General features: G+C 37.4%; 1 long non-coding RNA gene across 1 annotated transcript in view; it reads left to right on the top strand.

Annotated features, from left to right (window-relative positions):
* Positions 1-5,325, top strand: part of LOC113994376 — a 45,317-nt gene extending 39,992 nt beyond the window's left edge. The window contains exon 3 of the long non-coding RNA XR_005565389.1: positions 5,291-5,325. This is a non-coding gene — a long non-coding RNA (uncharacterized LOC113994376). The remainder of the gene's footprint in view (positions 1-5,290) is intronic.
* Positions 5,326-17,754: the final 12,429 nt, after the last annotated feature.

Raw genomic sequence — 17,754 nt, 5'->3', positions numbered from 1 at the left:
AGGGAGTTGCAAGATTGCATTAATTAATATGCACTGTGTGCAGCACCCATCTCTCAGGGCTGAATATTTATGAAATTTTCTTTGCATGTTTTTTTTTTTTCTTGTTTTTTTTTTTTTCATGTTTTTTCTTTCATTTAAAGAATTTCTTTTATCTAGTGAACTCAAGGAAATTCTTTTGATGCCTTTACTCATGCAGATTAGTTTCTTACCTCATAAGTGGCACACTTGCAGCTAACAGGTGAGGCATCACTAGTTTGAATACTGGTGCCCACTGATCAGCCCACAGGAGGTTTGGAGGCTGCTGTGTTGTAGTCATTTCTCCATGGTGGAGAACAGTCTTTGTGGTGGAAGTCTTACCTGCTGGAACTGCAGAGTGTGAGTTCTCCTCTTCCCTGTGCATGATTAAAATTATTTTTACTGAGCCAGAGTACCCTTGAGTGCTACAGGTTTCTTTTGAGTCGATAACTTTCATGGTTCCCAGGTATCTGTGAAATATGTCCCTGTTAAATCAAATGTATTGATAAACTATCCCAGTTCTGGATACCTGTGCAATGTATTCCTTCACACAAAGAAATTCTAGAAAGCCTACATTAACTTTTTGAAGCATACCCTCTGGGAGAGCCTATTGAAAAGCATCAGTTTCTTCTGTTCAGACCATTGTGCAAACCTACCGAAAATGTTATAAGGCTTATAACTGATAAGAGCCAATGGGATTCAAGAAGGTGCACATTGAATTGCAGTTCTTTCCAAGAATGTCATCTTAGGACAAAGAAGCAAATATCTTAGTTAGTGCACCCATTTTCAGATTTGCCCCAAATACCTCCTCTCGAATTGAGTGGTAAATTCTTTCTTTGACAAACATATCTATTATAGATACAGTGTCTGCTCTAACTATGAGAGGAAGTGTGTGTCCAAGGGGTTTGTGAGCTTGGCTTTAGAATTAATTTGAAATTAAAAGAAAGCTAATTAAAATCTTTCTTTTATAGTTATGTTTTGAATTGATTCTGTAATTCCTTTGAGGCTAGGCATGAGTGAATATAAAGTTCAGACAGGAGGCACACTGGTCTTTTATTCCCAGGCACAGATATTGAAAAGGGAGCATAATGTAGATGGGAATGGCTGAAGTGAGCTACGCATCATAGTGATGAGGTATGCCTTTTCCTTGGGAGTCTTTTTTGTCCTAGAGGGCAAAGTAATCTGGTGATTACACAATAATGTCATCTCTGACATAGGATTATTTTTAGCTCTTGTGATCCTGTTCATCTTTTTTTTTTTTTTTTTTTACTTTTTACCTATGCATGCAGCACAGTCGACCCGTGTTTTCCATCCCAGAGTATTATACTCATTTGCTTTTAACATATGGCAATCTGGGTTTCTTTAAAGAGAAGTCTATGCTGATAGAATCTCAGGACAGCATATATCTGTCAGTTGTATCAGTTCCTCTTACTATAGTACAGTGCATAGAGCAAATACAGAAGTAGTACATTTTTCCTCGAAGCCTGTAGAAAAAAATATTTCCAGGATCTTTGATTTCTGTAGTTCTCCCACCTAATATCTCCTCCACAGTTTTGATTATTGCATTGTGATAGGCTGCTTAGAAAAACCCAAGACAGATAAGATAGATTTAATTTCTAACCCTGACATCTCTGCCACCCATTCATTACTCTCTTTTACATTTCTTGCTATGCCCTGTGAAAGCAAATGTGCCAGTTACATCTGCAGTTTCTATCTGAGGGGGGAAAACAGTCGTATGTTAACATCAGATTTTTTAAAAAGTGGGGTAAATTGTGTACAGTTTAAAATCTCCTTGCTTCAGGTGAATAATCAGCCTTGTCAGTAAGTGCAGGCAAGTGGTGTCTGTTCCTTGTGCTGTTGTTTGTTTTAAACACGTATTTCATAACCATTGTGTGAAAAGGCATCCTTCGCCTCTTTGGCTTAGGGAATGTTTGCAATCGAGCAACATTTGTTTTATACTGTAAAAACTGTGTGTCCCTGCACTTTTGCACCACTCTTAAATCTCCACAGTGACTCTCAGTGGGTAACTTACAAATGTACAAGAATGTTCAAAACACATTTTGAAGGAAGAAGAGAATGAAAGAGGAGGGGGGGAGAAAAGAGAAGAGAAAGAGCAACTCATCTAAAGTTACACCATCATCTTTAACAGCTGTGTGCATATTAAAGGAAGTAATGGGGGAGTGAAGGTACTGCATATTTCAAAGCTGAACTGTTGCAGCAACAATAAGAAAGGGGGGATGTTGTACAGAGTTAGCCAAGTGTTTGAAGTACATTACCGTAAGCCAAACCAATGAAGTGGACAAGATTTCTAGCATGCTGCAGTGGTGCCTCTGCGTACTTAATAACAGATGTTTGGTCTCTCTAGGCAGATAATTGTCCTGCTGTAAGGTTGGCTTGACCTGTGTGAGCAATACTGTGTACAGCACTGAAGCAGTAACAAATGATCATAGCTTTTCTCTTTTTACTGGTAGAATGCTTAGCCACGCTTCCTTTTAAGCACATAATTACTCCAAAGCAACTGGAGCCCATACATCCTCCTTGCCTAATGGCTCTGAAGCCATTTTGCTATAATTTATGGGGACAGGGTTCAAAGTTTTAATAATATTTGGATAATATCATTGCCAAAATGTCTTTGAGCTGTGATGAATAGAATGAGAGTGGGCACATTTTGATTCTGTGCATGACAGTGCGAGTGTTAACAGCACCATACTTTGTTCAACCTTTATGGAAACATTCACGAGCCAATTTGCTCATGAATTGTAGATATGAGCATGAAGAATTATAAACAGCAGTGGAAAACATACAGGGTTGCTTGTTCATAAGGCACTGTCCTGTTAGTGGCTCTTCTTTATGCAGATAAATGAATTGCAGAGAATACAAAAATGGTTTAAATAAACCCTTAGCAGATAATGTATTAGCACATCAACATAAAATACGCATGCACTGTGGCATGCTTTTGGATATTTATGTTTATACTCTCTGCTCAAGTGGCTCACTGATTTTTTGGCTTCCTATCATTCACCTAATAACTTCAGCATCCTAACTGCACCTCTGGGTATGTTTATCTGACAATCCAAGCTGTTCTTTGCTTTATGTGGCTTGCTGGAATTGGCTCACCAATTTGCTCTGCGAGTCGCTCCAGTGTATGATAGGTTAATGATGTTAATCAAAGCTAAATAAGAGTAGACATGATCCTTTCATTGAAGCCATAGACCAGCCCAGACCAGAAGGTGCATTGATGGAGCAAACAAGCCTGTTGGATAGGTAGCAGGAGATCACAAAAATAACATCAAAATAATGTGTCCCTGAAGCTAATGTACACCTAGAGATTCATCCAAAGCCTACTGAAGTTTGTAGGAGTCTCTACTGATTTCAATAAGGTTTAGACCAGATGCATAAAATTCTGCATACTTTGGCTAAGAATATTATTTTTCCAGTTTGCTTCATAGGATACAAAACTTAGTGTGAACAAACTGTGGCTAAATTCTGTGGCTGATTCATTAGTGAGAGGTTAAGGATTTGTTAGTCAAAGAGCACAAGTATTTTTCATTACAGAAATGATATAAAAATACTGACTTCTCCAGGCACGACAGCTGCTCTCAATGATGAAAGAAAATACAAATATGAACAAGAATTGTTGTAAATGTTCCCAACAGTGATGGTAGCTAGAAAAAATTTAATAAATACTCTCTGTAATTCCATTCAATGATATTCAAGCAATGCTTCATTTAATCAAAGGGGCATTTGATTACAGAAATAATCAGCTGACACAGTCCCAGTTCACTCTGGCCACTAAGAATGCATGTAGATAGCTAGATGTAACATATGTGAGGGTTGGCAATTATTTCTGAAAAACCGTTAGTATGGCCTTAATTACAATGGTCTGATTTTGTATTTGATAGCCTTACTTTAAAATTGTAATGCTTATTATGAAATTTTAATGTTAATTTCTTAAAGATTCTTTTAAATATAAGCCTTAATTGGCTTGTGTAAATGGGGTGTTTTTTCCTCAATGGGTTGAACAGTGTTCATCAACTAAAATTATTTCTTATGATTATGCTGAGGTCTAAAGTCACCGTGAACTTCCATGTCTGCTAAAAAAAAATAAAATCAAATGAATATGTAGGATTTCATTAATCTTCCAGTCTTCAAAGAATATTATGTAATCATATAAAAATGTGATTGATAACTCCAGTGGTTATCTTAAAATTATACACGGACAATTTGATTTCTGTATTAAACTGTTGACTAAGTCTTTAAAAACAGGTATATTTCTGTATTGGTTTATCACTAGAAGACAAAATACATACTTTATTTTTCCTCCTCCTTATTCTTTTACTCCTTTAACTACAAAGAGAGTCTGGAAACCTTCAGCCTCAGAAGTTAAAAATACTTAATCTCTGCATTTTTCTTAATTGTTTTCTGGAAAAACTATGAGAGACAGAAATGATAAAGGCAGAAGTAGTTTTACATTATGAACAATTCCAACAAGGGGCTGAATATTCAACAACTGATAGGCCAAATAACAAGTTGTTAACTTCACAATGCACAGTCACAGAGTACATATGTGTCACTTTGAGCAAAGATTGAAAAGACTTCAGAATTAGAGATTTAACAGCAAGTTTTGATTAAATCAAAACAATCAGAGTAGTTACATTTGCAATAGAATTAAGTTTAAAAAATCCAGACTCTGCATACTTTGCCAGACCTCACATTTCAAGCTTATTATAGGATAAATTTTTCAGGTGATACCTTTGAAAAATATATATTGCTGAATACTTGAGGACTCTTCTGGCGAATGACAATGCATGTTCAATTGTTTTCCCTCCCATATATGACTTAGAACAGCCAATAGAGTCAGAGAAATGCTAAGTGCTTTGTTGTGGAGAGAATTCCATCGTATTTAAAGTCAGGTCATAGGAAATCCTCATTTTTTACATTGTGGTTGATGGTTATGCTCAACGGACTGAAAAAGGAACACAGATAAAGCAATATTATCCACTTTTATAAACTGAAAAAAAATCAGTTGAAATCAGTAGACACCATCTCTAGATCTGTCTCTTTTTCTCCTTTCATTGGTTCCCATGCAGTTTGTCAGTACTTGCTTTGATCAAAAATAACCACTTCTCACATGCACGACAGACACAGTGATCTGTCCTAGGACAGCATATCCCAAATAGAGGATATGGCAGTGTAGGAGTCTGAAAGCCTCAAAAATTGCATTATGACACAGGAAGAGGATGAGTTTATGCCTAAATGTCATTTCTGTCTGTAGATGGAGAGTGACACTTCCTATGTATTTGCATCCTGGACCAACTGCACTGTAGCTCTCTGGAGAACTGCTGATCACATCTTGTGAATGTCCCAGAGATGCACTTTGATATCACCACATCAAGAGAAATTAACTCCTACATAGGTATGATACCAACCCTTTATTCTTCAATCTGTGTTCCTCTAGCCAGGGAAGGTGCACTCCACACACCACAGAGAGATCTCTTGTGCACACATCAAATAAAAAACCTGAGAGAAGTCAGAGTGCAGAAGTTGTAGTACGTAGGATTACACAAAAGGTCTAACCAATAAATTCAGGAGCTCATGTAACTCAGTATTTATGGACCAAAGTGCTGCCCTACCTGTCTAGAAGACAAGCACATGCTACTATCCCCAGATCCCACAGAGTTCAGGGAAAGCCAGTGAAGAATTCTTGACAACCCCTTAAGTGCTCTGTGGATCACCATATGTGATGATTTCAAGTTCACGAGCAAAGTCTATTCAAAACCTCCATGCCCAAGGAAATTTTGCTTGAAATTTTATGAGAACGGTCATTCTTATAAAATTTGTGAAATATGCCAGTTTTTTATTTCATAGGAAATACACCTAAACACAGCCAAAGGAATGATTCTCAGTGATATCCCTCATTGGGAAAGATCCCAGCATCCCGTGTGTTAGGCTGAAAGTTCTACAGAGTCAAACTTCTCTCCATGCTTAATAGTATTTATGAAATGGCAGTCTAACTTGGCAGTATGGCATGAACATGCTGAAGACTATCTCAAAACAATGATCAAAAAAATGTTCTAGGTGATTTCTTTTTTTTTTTCATTTGTTCCCATTTATCTTTTTTCTTCTTCCCCTGAAAATTGGTGTTATAAAGTTCATGGCAAAAGGAGGATTCCAGAGATTTCCATTGTTTAGTGCTAAATAGATGCTGAACATTTGGAAAGACTACCATGTATTTTTATTTAGCCTTACTTAAAGCTAGGCTGTTGTCCCTGTTTCTAAATGCTGCACCTCTCCAGGTATACTTCTAATTCCTGCTTATCACCTCGTTGTGCAGTGGAATTTGCGGTGACCTGCTTCCTCTAATTGAATGGGAGCTCTATTCGATCGCCCTGTCCTTTAATTTAGCTCTCCCACCTAGAACAATGGGTGATTAACACAAGTCAAAACAAGAGCATAAAGGAAGAAGGCAGCACAACCCGCCTTGGTGCAGCTGCTCGACTCCAGTGTTTGCCTGCTGTGTAGCAGCATGTTACGGTCACTGCCAAGCCTTGATCTTCTCTCTCTGTGTCAGTACTCCAAGGATCCATCCTTTAAGCAGCACAGATCACACAATTATACATTGTTGGAGAACTTCAGTGTCACTTCTAAGGAATACAGATTCTGCAACTTGAATCAAAAGTGAATTAAACAGAAATACACAAACAATGTTTTAAATATTGGTTTGGTTTTTTTTTTTTTTTTTATTCAGACTGCCGCTTCTGTTACCACCAATACTCTTTTTTCCCCCTGAAGTACTTGTCTGGCTATTTGTCAGACACTCCAGTTTTATGGTTTTAGTTTTTTTCGTTTTCATCTCGATGCTTATCCCAGCATAATATCTCATCAAACTGTACCTTCCCCAGATCAGAATATGTTTGAAGTCTCATTTTAAGAGAGTTGTACTTTGATTCTGGAAATTATCCTATTGTTGTCTGCACATAATTCCTAGAAAGTTGTTTTGATGCAGTTCATTTTGGTGCTGACCCAAAGGCATGTAACAGTAATGAAACAAAACTCTTAAATTACTTTGAATCAGGCTCAGGAAAGTGCATGTGAAGTATTAGTGTTGATAGTGACCTTTCTAAAACCTAATGGGAAAAAAAATATGATTTAAGAGGGATGAAGCCATTAAGCTGTGTAGAATTTACTTTTAAAAGCTTATAAAATGTATTTGAGAGCAAGAACGTTTAAGTTGATGCCAACTACAAAAGGCTGTAAGCAGATCAGCTGTCCAGGTGCCTGTGCAGATCTCTGCATAGACAGCAAGGTGCAGCCCACAAACTTTACTATCCCAATCATGCAAAGATTTAACCACAAGCTCTGTTGCACTCCTGAATACCAAGGTATTAAATCTATCAGCAAGGACAGTCTGCTGCTTTTAAACTGGGCTGGATAAATGTCATGGTTTTCCTTTCCAGTCTCTGAGACAGCATATAGCGCTGCTTACTCGGGCCCAAACCAAAGACCACCAAGGGCAGGTTGTCTTTTTCTTAAATTAGTAATCTTTGCACCAAGCCCTTGATTTTCCCTTCAAAACCTGACAGGCATGTACTCAATTTCATATGTGCATAATATGATTCCTTAAAAAAAAAAAAGGTCTTTTATGTCTAGAGACAAATTACCAGGTTTCTAAAAGGACGGGGTTACTTGATAGTCCCTACTTAAAATGAGACTCTGCATACCTGCTATGATTCAGTGTTTAGAAAACAAACAGATAGGGTTAGATCCAAACAAAGGATTCGTTTTAATAGTAAACATATTTAAGAGGGTGCCTGCCTAAATGTGAATTGTTTAGGGGATGGATTACCATTTTGCATACATTTTAGAGCTCTGAGAGAAGCCATTAAGGGATTAACACCTCCGATTTATGAAAATGCAAGGATGATAAAGAAACAATAGGGGTGACAGCATTGTGTAAACGACATTGATTCATTTCAGAACAGGGCTGTTAACTGCTGGAAATGAAGAAATAAATGGAACAATGGATAGATGCTTTTACCAGCTTGTCATTAATTAGCAGTGAGCACAATTCTTTTATTGTCCTTTTTGAAAAATACAAAATTGGTAGGAAAATACAAGCACTGAGCAAATAGATTACTCTGTGTCACTAGACTGACATCTGCATTTTCTTTCTTCTCTAATATATTTTGTTTTTCAAATGATATCGAACTTTTAGCCTGGCAGCAAGCCCAAATTTTACTTCCTTTGAAATTCCTAAAAGGATATGTTTTCATCCTTGAAACCTCCCTGCTTTATAAAGGCATAACAAAAGCCATGATTTGAGAAAGGGTTAATAAATGTTAGTGAATCCCCTGTAACACAGCTTGGAAGCACAAACAACAGTTCAATGCACTATTCTGCTGACCTATTGCATCCGATCAACTGTGGTTTTATTTCTAGCAATGCCAGCAGGTGGGAACTGACAACATGTTTCTTTGGAATCGTAAAGAAAGATCGTCTCTGATGGAGAATTAGCTGGAAGTAAGCGAGGTTGTTTGGCACGGATCTAAGCAGGGACAATGCTTGATTATGGCTATCACTCTCTAGCTGCTGTCAGAATGTTAAGTTTGCTTTCTTGAGGCCTGACATCCAACACATTTCTTTTTTTAATTAGTATCTGGTACTGTAAGATGCTGATATTTTACTGCATGTCAGATGTGCAGGGCTAAAATACATCACTGAACTCAGAGGCAGGTGTGGGTGCTAGGAATTAGTTTTTTACCTCTCATAGGGAATTCAAGGCATCTCTCTCCACTTTAAAAAAGCTATGTGGATAGAGAAGTTAGTGTGGATAAACCTTCAATGCTGTTGCCCGAGAAAGGATGCAGAGTGAAGCTGATAAATCAAACATCAGCAAGGCAAAATACCCTGAGCACTGCCTTCATTTTCATCAGCATATCCAGGCAATTTTCTGCTCCTGAATTCTTCCTCACCCTGGCAGCACAGGAACGTCCTTCCCAGCTGCAGGGGTACAGGGGTGTTTGCACCATGCTGAGGGAGCAGCAGCACTGCCCACAGGATTGAGGTGAACTAACTAAGGTCAGCATTGTCAAAGATTTGCCATTTTGCCACCTGTGTAATGACCTTGTAGGTAAGGAGGAGTCAGGGCTTTTACCTGTGGCAAGTGTTACACACAGCTTGGCAGGAGCCGTGGAGGGGCCAACGTGTGGATGCAGGTGTGACTGAAAAAAGTGGGACTGTAGCTACAAGTTCAGCCAGTGCTCAGCAGAAACCTGCTCCCACTTCTTTCCTGCAAAGCTCTGTGATGCTTGGCTGTATGTTTAAGTGTGTGTATGTGTATATAGCTTTGGGTTTTTTGGGGGGGAATGGGAAGATGTTAAGTTTTATTTTTCAGCATCCTGAGGTAAAGCTGCGGGTGGTTTTTCACCCAAGGTAAAGGCAGTAGCTTCTCACCTTAAATGCACATAATAGGTTTCATCAGAGACTGTAGGAGAGGGCCCTTCAGCCAGCAACAAGTAAGTGAGACGAATCTTTATTTTTTTGCATTAAAAAAAAAAAGAATTGGTATTCAGAAGAGGAGGGTTAATTTTTCTTACTAGAGTGATGCCATTTATTTGATGGTTCCTGGACAAGTCACAAAAAGTACTTAGGAAAAAGTTGCCAATTTAATTTTTATGTCTTGTTCAAAAGCTCCTTACAACTCTGTACTTTTAAGATTGAGCCTATGCAAATTTCAATGATTTTCTCCCAGAGAGAATAGGCATAATTATTTTGTGAAACTATCAACTTCAGTAGTATAGCTCCTGGTGTTCCAAGGGTGTTTGCTGTAATCTGGGGCACTTGCATTTTCCAAGTCAAACTGTTAATTACCCATCCTCATAAAAACAGGTTGCACCTTGCTCCAAGCCTTCAGCAGTTCTGGATCTCTGAGATATAGTTCAGACCTCTGAACTGTCTCCAAAGAGTCTGGAGAAAAAAACCCAAAAAACTAAACCAAACTTTTTTCAGCATCAGAGCTAAATGAGACCTATATTTGTGGCACATATCATTTACATATCTACAATTATTTTATTGATCTTCCTTTGTTTGCCAGGAAAGACCTCCCCTTTTGTACATGCATTCTAGCTAATCTATGTCTCCAAAAAGGTTTAAATTCTGCTATCAGGTTGACAAAGCAATGGGACATAAGGCTATAAAGCTGTAAAAAGATACGTTTAGCAAGGTTTCCTCCTACCTATAGCAGAGATTCTTCATCATATGTGAAAGTCATTGAGGCTCTGTGAGGGTTCCTAGAATTATCTGTACAGAAGAAAACAATTGTAAAGGTCTTATTGTGGTGGAGCATTGAGGCACATGATTTACTCTCAGGCTGCAAGCAGTCCCATTGATTTCAGAAACGAGTGACATGCAGAAGGTTAAACATGTGCTTTGCTGGGTTGGGGCCAAACCTGGTGTCGTTCTTCTGAATAGTTTACAAAAACTTTTACTGTTATAAAAAAAAAAAAAGCCCAGCAACAACAAACTGTTATAAAGATATGTTGTATTTTAAGTCAGGATGTAAAAGAGCCACCTCTGGTTCAAAAATAAGCGAGTTATTTTTGCAAACACAGTAGGATTTTTTGGCTCTGTTGCCGCTGAAAGCACAGCAGGGCCCCTGTGCATCATCCCTTGCATGGCCTGACAAGTACTGCAGTTATATTGACTTTCCTTCGTAGGCTCCCTGTTCAGTGGGTTTACCCTTCAAAGAGCAGGTGTAGAAAAATCTCCAAGCACATGGGGCTGCACTGTCAACTACAGGATGGAGGTTTTAAAGACATTGCAGTTGACTTTGGATTCTGAGCAGGTACAGTTCAACATCTTCCATAAGATTCATGTTAAACTCAGGTTTGAGGAATGTTTTAGTTCTGAGCTGTTTATTCTCTGCTACACTCTCAGAGGAAAATTCTCCATGCCAGTGGAATGATATGTCATATATTTAATGTGTGGAATTCTGAAGTTTTCTACAGAATAAAAATTCTGGTTCTAGGTGAGTCATAAAACTTAAGCTTTGACTGGGAAAAAATCCACCAAACTTCTAAAAATATAAAACCTAATCCATAAAAGGGAAAATTAAGTAAGATAGTGAGATGTCTTTGTTTATCCCTCTCATTTCTATTTCAGTGTGATGTTTTACCTTGAATAACTCATGAGCAGTAATAGTTTTTACTGGTAATTCACCATCTTTAATTTCTTTCATATTGATTTTGATGAGATTTCAGATGTCTCCCATACTGACTCACTGTCTTCTAATTTCTATAAGGATCTGAAAGGAAAAATGTAGTTTATAAAGACTAAATGGCATTCTCATTCTGCACTTCAGCACAGTGCACTCATCAGTTTTATGTCAGCAATACTTGAGCAGTATAAGATTCTTGTTCTTAGAAACCAAATAGCATAACTTCACTAATTCCTCCATGTGTTCTCTTCCCTTCATGGAGAAATGAATGTCATGTAAATACCCAAATAAAATAACCATGGCAGGTTTGGTCAGTATTTTGGACCATTTGCTTCCTCTCTTCTGTTATAAGAACAAACCTCCTGTTTAGGGTGACATGTGGGAGGTACTTCAGGATGTTTGAGAGGGCTACCCCAAAATAAAGGGATCTATCTGGTTGATGGAGTGGTGCAGTCACTCCTTGAGTGCAAGTGGATTAAAAACATTTTTAAATGAAGTTACTAGGGAATAGCTCTTCTGAAGCAACTGCTTTCAGGAGCTCCTAGTAATGTCCATGCTGGGACATATGGGCTGAGAAGACCTGCCCATTCTGGTGAGAAACACACGTGTCTGAGCTACTTGAGGGCATGTTTCAGTAACATGAGAGTGCTGGGGGAATGCCAGAACCCTCTAAATTTTGGAAAAGACTCTCTTCTACTTGCTTTGATTTTCTCATTGCATAACAGAACTTCCAATGTCATATCCAGCTAATAAAGGGGTGGAGAAAAATATAAGGGGAGAGAAAACATTCAAAGGGCCCTGTTGAATCTTTCATGATGGAAAAAGAAAAAAAATCCATGCTTTGATACCTGATGTTCTCTAATCTATGAAATAAAAGAAAAGAATTCTGAAAATTTTGGACATGTTTACATTCACACACTTAGAGTGTTATTCATGTCCTCATAAATAAGTTATCTGTAACTGCAACCAAAAAAGGATCTTGTACAGTTTAGTGCCCCTTTATGGTTGACATTGATTTAAAACACTCCATAAGGGGCATAGTACTGCAGGATCAGTTAAAAGTAAATGCAGTCATGAAAGTTGCATGAAGTACTGTCTGCCAGAGCCTTGCAGACACTGTTCCTCCTACAGCAACTTGCCACCTTTCTAACTAGACAGAAAAAATCCAGATGGAGGTATAGATGCAGTTTTATTTCATACTAATTGGTGGCCTTGTGATGGGAAAGCAAAAGTCTCTGCCCAGATCAAGTCTTCTCAGATAAATATCCTCAGCAGTTTTAAGAGGATTTTAACTTAGTCTGTTAAAACATTTAGTCAAGTCTCTTCCAGAACAGCTTCCAAACAGGAGGCTGGCTGTCCGGTCTCACCAAGGCAAGTTCCTAAAACATTATTGTTAATCGCTGTATTTGTGCTAAGAAAATCAACACAGACAAAACAAAATCTAGACTTACACCAGTATGTTCAGCTCTATTAATTCCAACTTCTTTTGTTCGTGACTTTATATAGAAAAGGAGATATGAGTGTAAATTAAAGTGTGTGTTGAATGGGAAGCATCATGTAATCTTATGTGGGGAAAAGAAGTCATGATGAATTTTCTCTTGTCCCTGCATGAAAAGCTGGTGACATCAACTTTGGTGACTTCAAGAGCTGCACTAATTTGTCATTTCATCATAATGCTCAAAAGGCAGCAAGTAGGAAACAGGGACTGTAATTTTAGATGTTGTCACTCATTCCAGCCCAGCTGACCAGAAGCAAACTGTCCCACACTATAGGCCAGGGTACATTTTTAACCACAGTGGTTTTTGTAGACCCCCTCAAAAAATGTAGCAATAAGAAACCCTTTACAGGTTCTTTGAGCAATAGTAGCATAATGGTTTTTTCAGTTATGGGGAATTTTGTCCAAAGGGCTGCCTGTGTGAGAATTACTGTTGGAAAAATCCTGGAAGGGAACATTCAGAAGTGGTAGAGTCTGTACCAGAGGGCTTCCTGTGGCCCCTGTAATCCTAATTTTTGTGTATATATTAACATATGAATGAAACTGGAAATCTAAATTAGTGCAAGAGATTGACATCGGTTTTTGCTCTTTTTCAACTTATCTAAATAGTCACATTTGTGTCAGTCTATCAATTTGATGTTGCTTTCTCCAATGAAAGATAGGTCAAGTTTGGACATCATTCAGCAACACTAGGGACTTTTGTCCAAACAGATGCTGGCCAAACAGGTTAGCTGTAAATAACGAGTTGAAGTGCAGTGTTCAGTCACTGAGTGATGGAGTTACTCATATTTATAATTATATACATGTGCACTGCTACACAGACATTTATTCAGTTGACACTTGCTTAGAAATGTGGTATTATAACTACAGGACTTTTTGAAATTATCTTGATAGTTTGGCAGCTATGATAATATGATGCAATAATTGACCATATTACATTCTTTAGAATGTTGCACAGATTTTACTTTAAATCATAATATCATAAATAACTCTGCTTATAGAACTTTGACAAATTTTATGAGGACAGAAAGAGAACTTTTTAACTTCATCTTGGTAAATAAGAACTCATTTCCTAAATATTTTGCTCTTGGATTCATTCACATATAGGTTGAGGGGGGGTATGGTGTCAAAATTCTCAAATTATTTTAGATAATTCAAAGAAACCCCATCTAATGGTTAGCACCAATCTGATTTGGGGAAAATACTTCATTGACCTCACATCTGAAGCTTGATTTGATATGAGGAAGGCACCCCAGTTGGGTACTCTGGTAGAGTAAGAGCAACAGCATCTCAGTCTGATATCCTCTACCAGCTCCAGCCGTGTCCAGTTGTCAGTGCTCTAAGGAAAGCAAAGCAAAAAACAGAAGCCAAATTATACATCAAAAGGGAAACAGTATTCTCTCCTGCACTGCAGGCAACCAGCAGACCACCTCAGAATGGGATTCATATACTGTGTCAGAGAGAAACAGTCAACAAACAGTCCTTTCAGTCCATACCACCCTGTATCTACAACCATCTGTGTAGCCAAGAACTCATATTACAAATTTATTTTTAATACCAGGTTTATCCTGATTTCAGAGTCCTTTCCAGAAATGGTACTAAACTTGTAGATAATCCTTGCATTTTTTAACCAAGTCATACATACACAGAAATAATCACTCCGCCCTTTGAGATTTTGTACATTAATTGAGTGATGCATTATTAAGCCTAAGTAGAAGCTGAGCTGAGCTGGACTTGAAAGTTTTTGTTTTGTTTTGTTTTGGGGTTTTTTTTTGGGGGGGGGTTTGGTTGGTTGGTTGGTTGATTTGGTTTTTTGGGGTTGGGGTGTTTTTTGGCGGTTTTTGTTGGGTTTTTTTCTTTTTGGTAGGAAGAAAGGAAAGGCTGATGACTTGAGAATTTTGATTCTGGGGGAAAGCAGTCCCAAAAGATCAGATCTCATATAGGCAAGATTAAGCCACATTAGGAGTGCTGAAATGCTCTAGACAACTCTTTTTCCCCCATCCTGATCAGGTAACACATCAACACTGTACATGTGTGGGGAGGGGAAGCCCTTTACTTAGTATGAATATATTTGAAGCTTGTGGTGTCCAAATTCCACCTGTCCAAATGAGAGCATAAAAATGTAGGAATATTTTCTATTAAATATATCTCCACTGAGATAAAATAAAAATATGCTATAATTTATAAAGGCTGAATTTAAAATATAAAAAAAAAAAGAGTTTCTGGGTAAATCAGGGGTTACAAAGAGTTGCTATAAATATGGGATACTATTATTAAGAAATAGTTATGAAGTGATGCTCTGGAATTCTTAAATTAGTTATGCTTATTGATGTTTAGAGAACCAGCAGGAGTTTTGTGATCAGCTAAAGGACTGGTGCAGCACAGATCAAATAATATATTTTATAATCTCTATTCAGGAGATCCAAATTTGTGACCAAAGTACTTAAATTGTCTATGATTTCATTATTCTGAAAAAGTAATGGTGATGAAATAATAGTACTTCTGTAATAGTAATGATGTTAGAAATATTAGAAGCGTTTAGCAGTGGTGATAATGTTCATGTTCATGTAGAACAAATGGGTAGAAAAAAGGAGTGATCTGTGGTGCTGGAGGTTTCATATTCTGTGCTGAGCAGCCCTCTATGAATGATGATTCTGATGATGTAATTCAGTAATTCACAGTGCAATACAGATCTACATTCAGTTATAGTGTGAATTTAGCTGGATAATGTGTACCTTTACTGGAGTGCAGTTTTACTTTTCAGTCTAATTTTGTCTGTTTGCTTTCAGCTTTGCATAATTAATTAAAAAGTCTGGTGAATGCAAGAGCAACAGCAAGTCCAACTGTCGGTTAAAATGAGCTATCAAATTAATGCCATATGACAATGACAGTTTTGTAAATCATCCTTTGACCTGATTTGCCTCTGAAGGAGTTTATGCCCAAAGACTTATTCTAATACAGGCACATATTGACCATTTTTATCGAGCCCCCAAGCAATTTATTCTCAAGTCTTAATGTAAAAAAACTATTTGAAATTAATAGGAAGTTTTACTCAATAAGGGAGTCCAGCTTTGGCTGCCAAGCCAGCCAGTTCCAGAATCAAATTTTTACTCTTAGTGTAATATTCCCTCCACTACTGGTATCAGTAGGGTTAATGATAACCACTAATTACCTTATGTATTATTAGGACTAAGGAATATTTGTAATTGTTCTTCACAAGTAGAAGCTTGAGGTCATGGATTAACCAGCACACTGCAATGAAAGTACATGAACTATGGGCAAAAATTTTCATTTAAGAGAAAAAGGGCTCCACTTTTCCAAGTTTCAGAATACTTTTTTTCTAGTAAAGGAAAATATTTTTTAATTAACTGAAGGAATATAATCATAAAATCATTACATTTTTTTATGGAAGCTAAAAAAAATACACTGTATAATTAAAAATAACATATGATCGCTAATGAAAAGTCATGGTCTGTCCCTAATGCCAGACTTCTTGCTTGACAAGAGAGAGAAATCTGGAATGTTAAAAGAAGCTGTTTATTGAAAAATATTAAATTATACTAGAAGTTTCACTTTCATACATTATATGATTTTATAATCCTACCAAGGAAAAGAAAAAAATGTGCTAATGCCTTTTTTGAGTCTTTATGGTGAAACTAAAAAACAGGAATGGTTTGGCAGATATTTTAGATTGTTTGCTTTAAAGTTGGGGTTTGAGCTTGTTTTTAACTGAGAACTATAATGAATAAGAAACAGTTGTTTCTCTGTGTCTTTTCCTGGAGGATCCCTTTGTCTCAAGAGGACTAGAAAGGAATCTTTCACAAAGATTTTCTCTCAGTTGTGGTATTGCTGATGTCAAGCATGCAAAAATCGTGAGTCAGCACTCCAAAAGTCACGAGACTGCATTGAAAAAAAAAAAAGGCAACCTTTTAAAATACATGGCACTCTTGTTCGAGCCTTTATGGCAAATTTATGGCACATTCTTATACTTTTTCTGCAAATTGAAATCTTATTTTTCAAAACAAAAGAAGAAAAAAGAAGAAACGGCTGAGTTTTCTCAAAAATCTGTCAGACTCCCAGAAATGGGCTTCTGAAGAAGGTCTAAAGCATTTCAAACTTTGCAACGTAATTGCAGGTGTTGGAAACATGGCAATTATTTGTGAGAACTTTGATCTAAATTGAAGTCAATAAAAACAAATGAAAAAAACCGACTGGAAGAAAAGCAGAGAAAACTTCCTTTGCGTTTCAGAAGCTCAGGCTGCTGTAGCACCATTTGTTCTGCAGTCCTTCCACACAAATTCAGGAGAATAGACCTCGTGTCTTTAAGGTTAAATAAGAAGATGTACAACATCTGATTGCCAGACAGAAGATACAGTCAGATAATGACAAATAACACTTTGGTTTTGGCAAAAAAGGAATAGGCAAAGTAGTGCAGATGCTGTTGTTACAGAGATATAAGACCTTTACCACAGTTTAAAAGACAAAGACTATTTGAATCTAACAACATGGTTTCTGGCCAGAAAAAGCTCCAATTATTTTTAAAAATGTCACCTCATTCACATTCAATGATCACAGAAAATGGAAACATTTTAAGCAGTAATTGTAAACATCTGCTAAAGAAAAAAAAACGAAAACATGACTAAGACAGAAATGAGCTGCCAACATAAAGTATTGTGTGAACAAATCCACGGGAAAAACACCAGATCTGCGGATGGGTTCTGTGTGCACTGTGACAAAATTGATGATTATAAAAAAGATTAGAACCCACCTAAAAACGTTTTATTCTAAGTCAGTCTGGCCGTCTACGCAAATATCAAGGAATGTGGCTACACTTCCATTTCTGCAGCAGCTTTGGCCCCTGCTGCTTTTCCTGCCCTGTTCCAAGAGAAGCGTTTGCACAGGCGCAGGGAATTGGACTCAAACTGATCTTACAATTTTTTTCTTTCTTTTTCAGCTGGATCAGTTAAGAAAAAGTCAATGGTGGTGCAGATGGTGATGACAGCTCATACAGAAATGCTGCTAGATTTCT

Source organism: Pipra filicauda, unplaced genomic scaffold (genome assembly GCF_003945595.2).
Source record: "Pipra filicauda isolate LSUMZ 115617 unplaced genomic scaffold, ASM394559v2 scaffold46_size3722508_pilon, whole genome shotgun sequence".
In the NCBI taxonomy this organism is placed as follows: Eukaryota; Metazoa; Chordata; class Aves; order Passeriformes; family Pipridae; genus Pipra; species Pipra filicauda.
The sequence above is the reverse complement of the archived record's forward strand: the minus strand, read 5'-3'. Positions and strand labels throughout refer to the sequence as shown.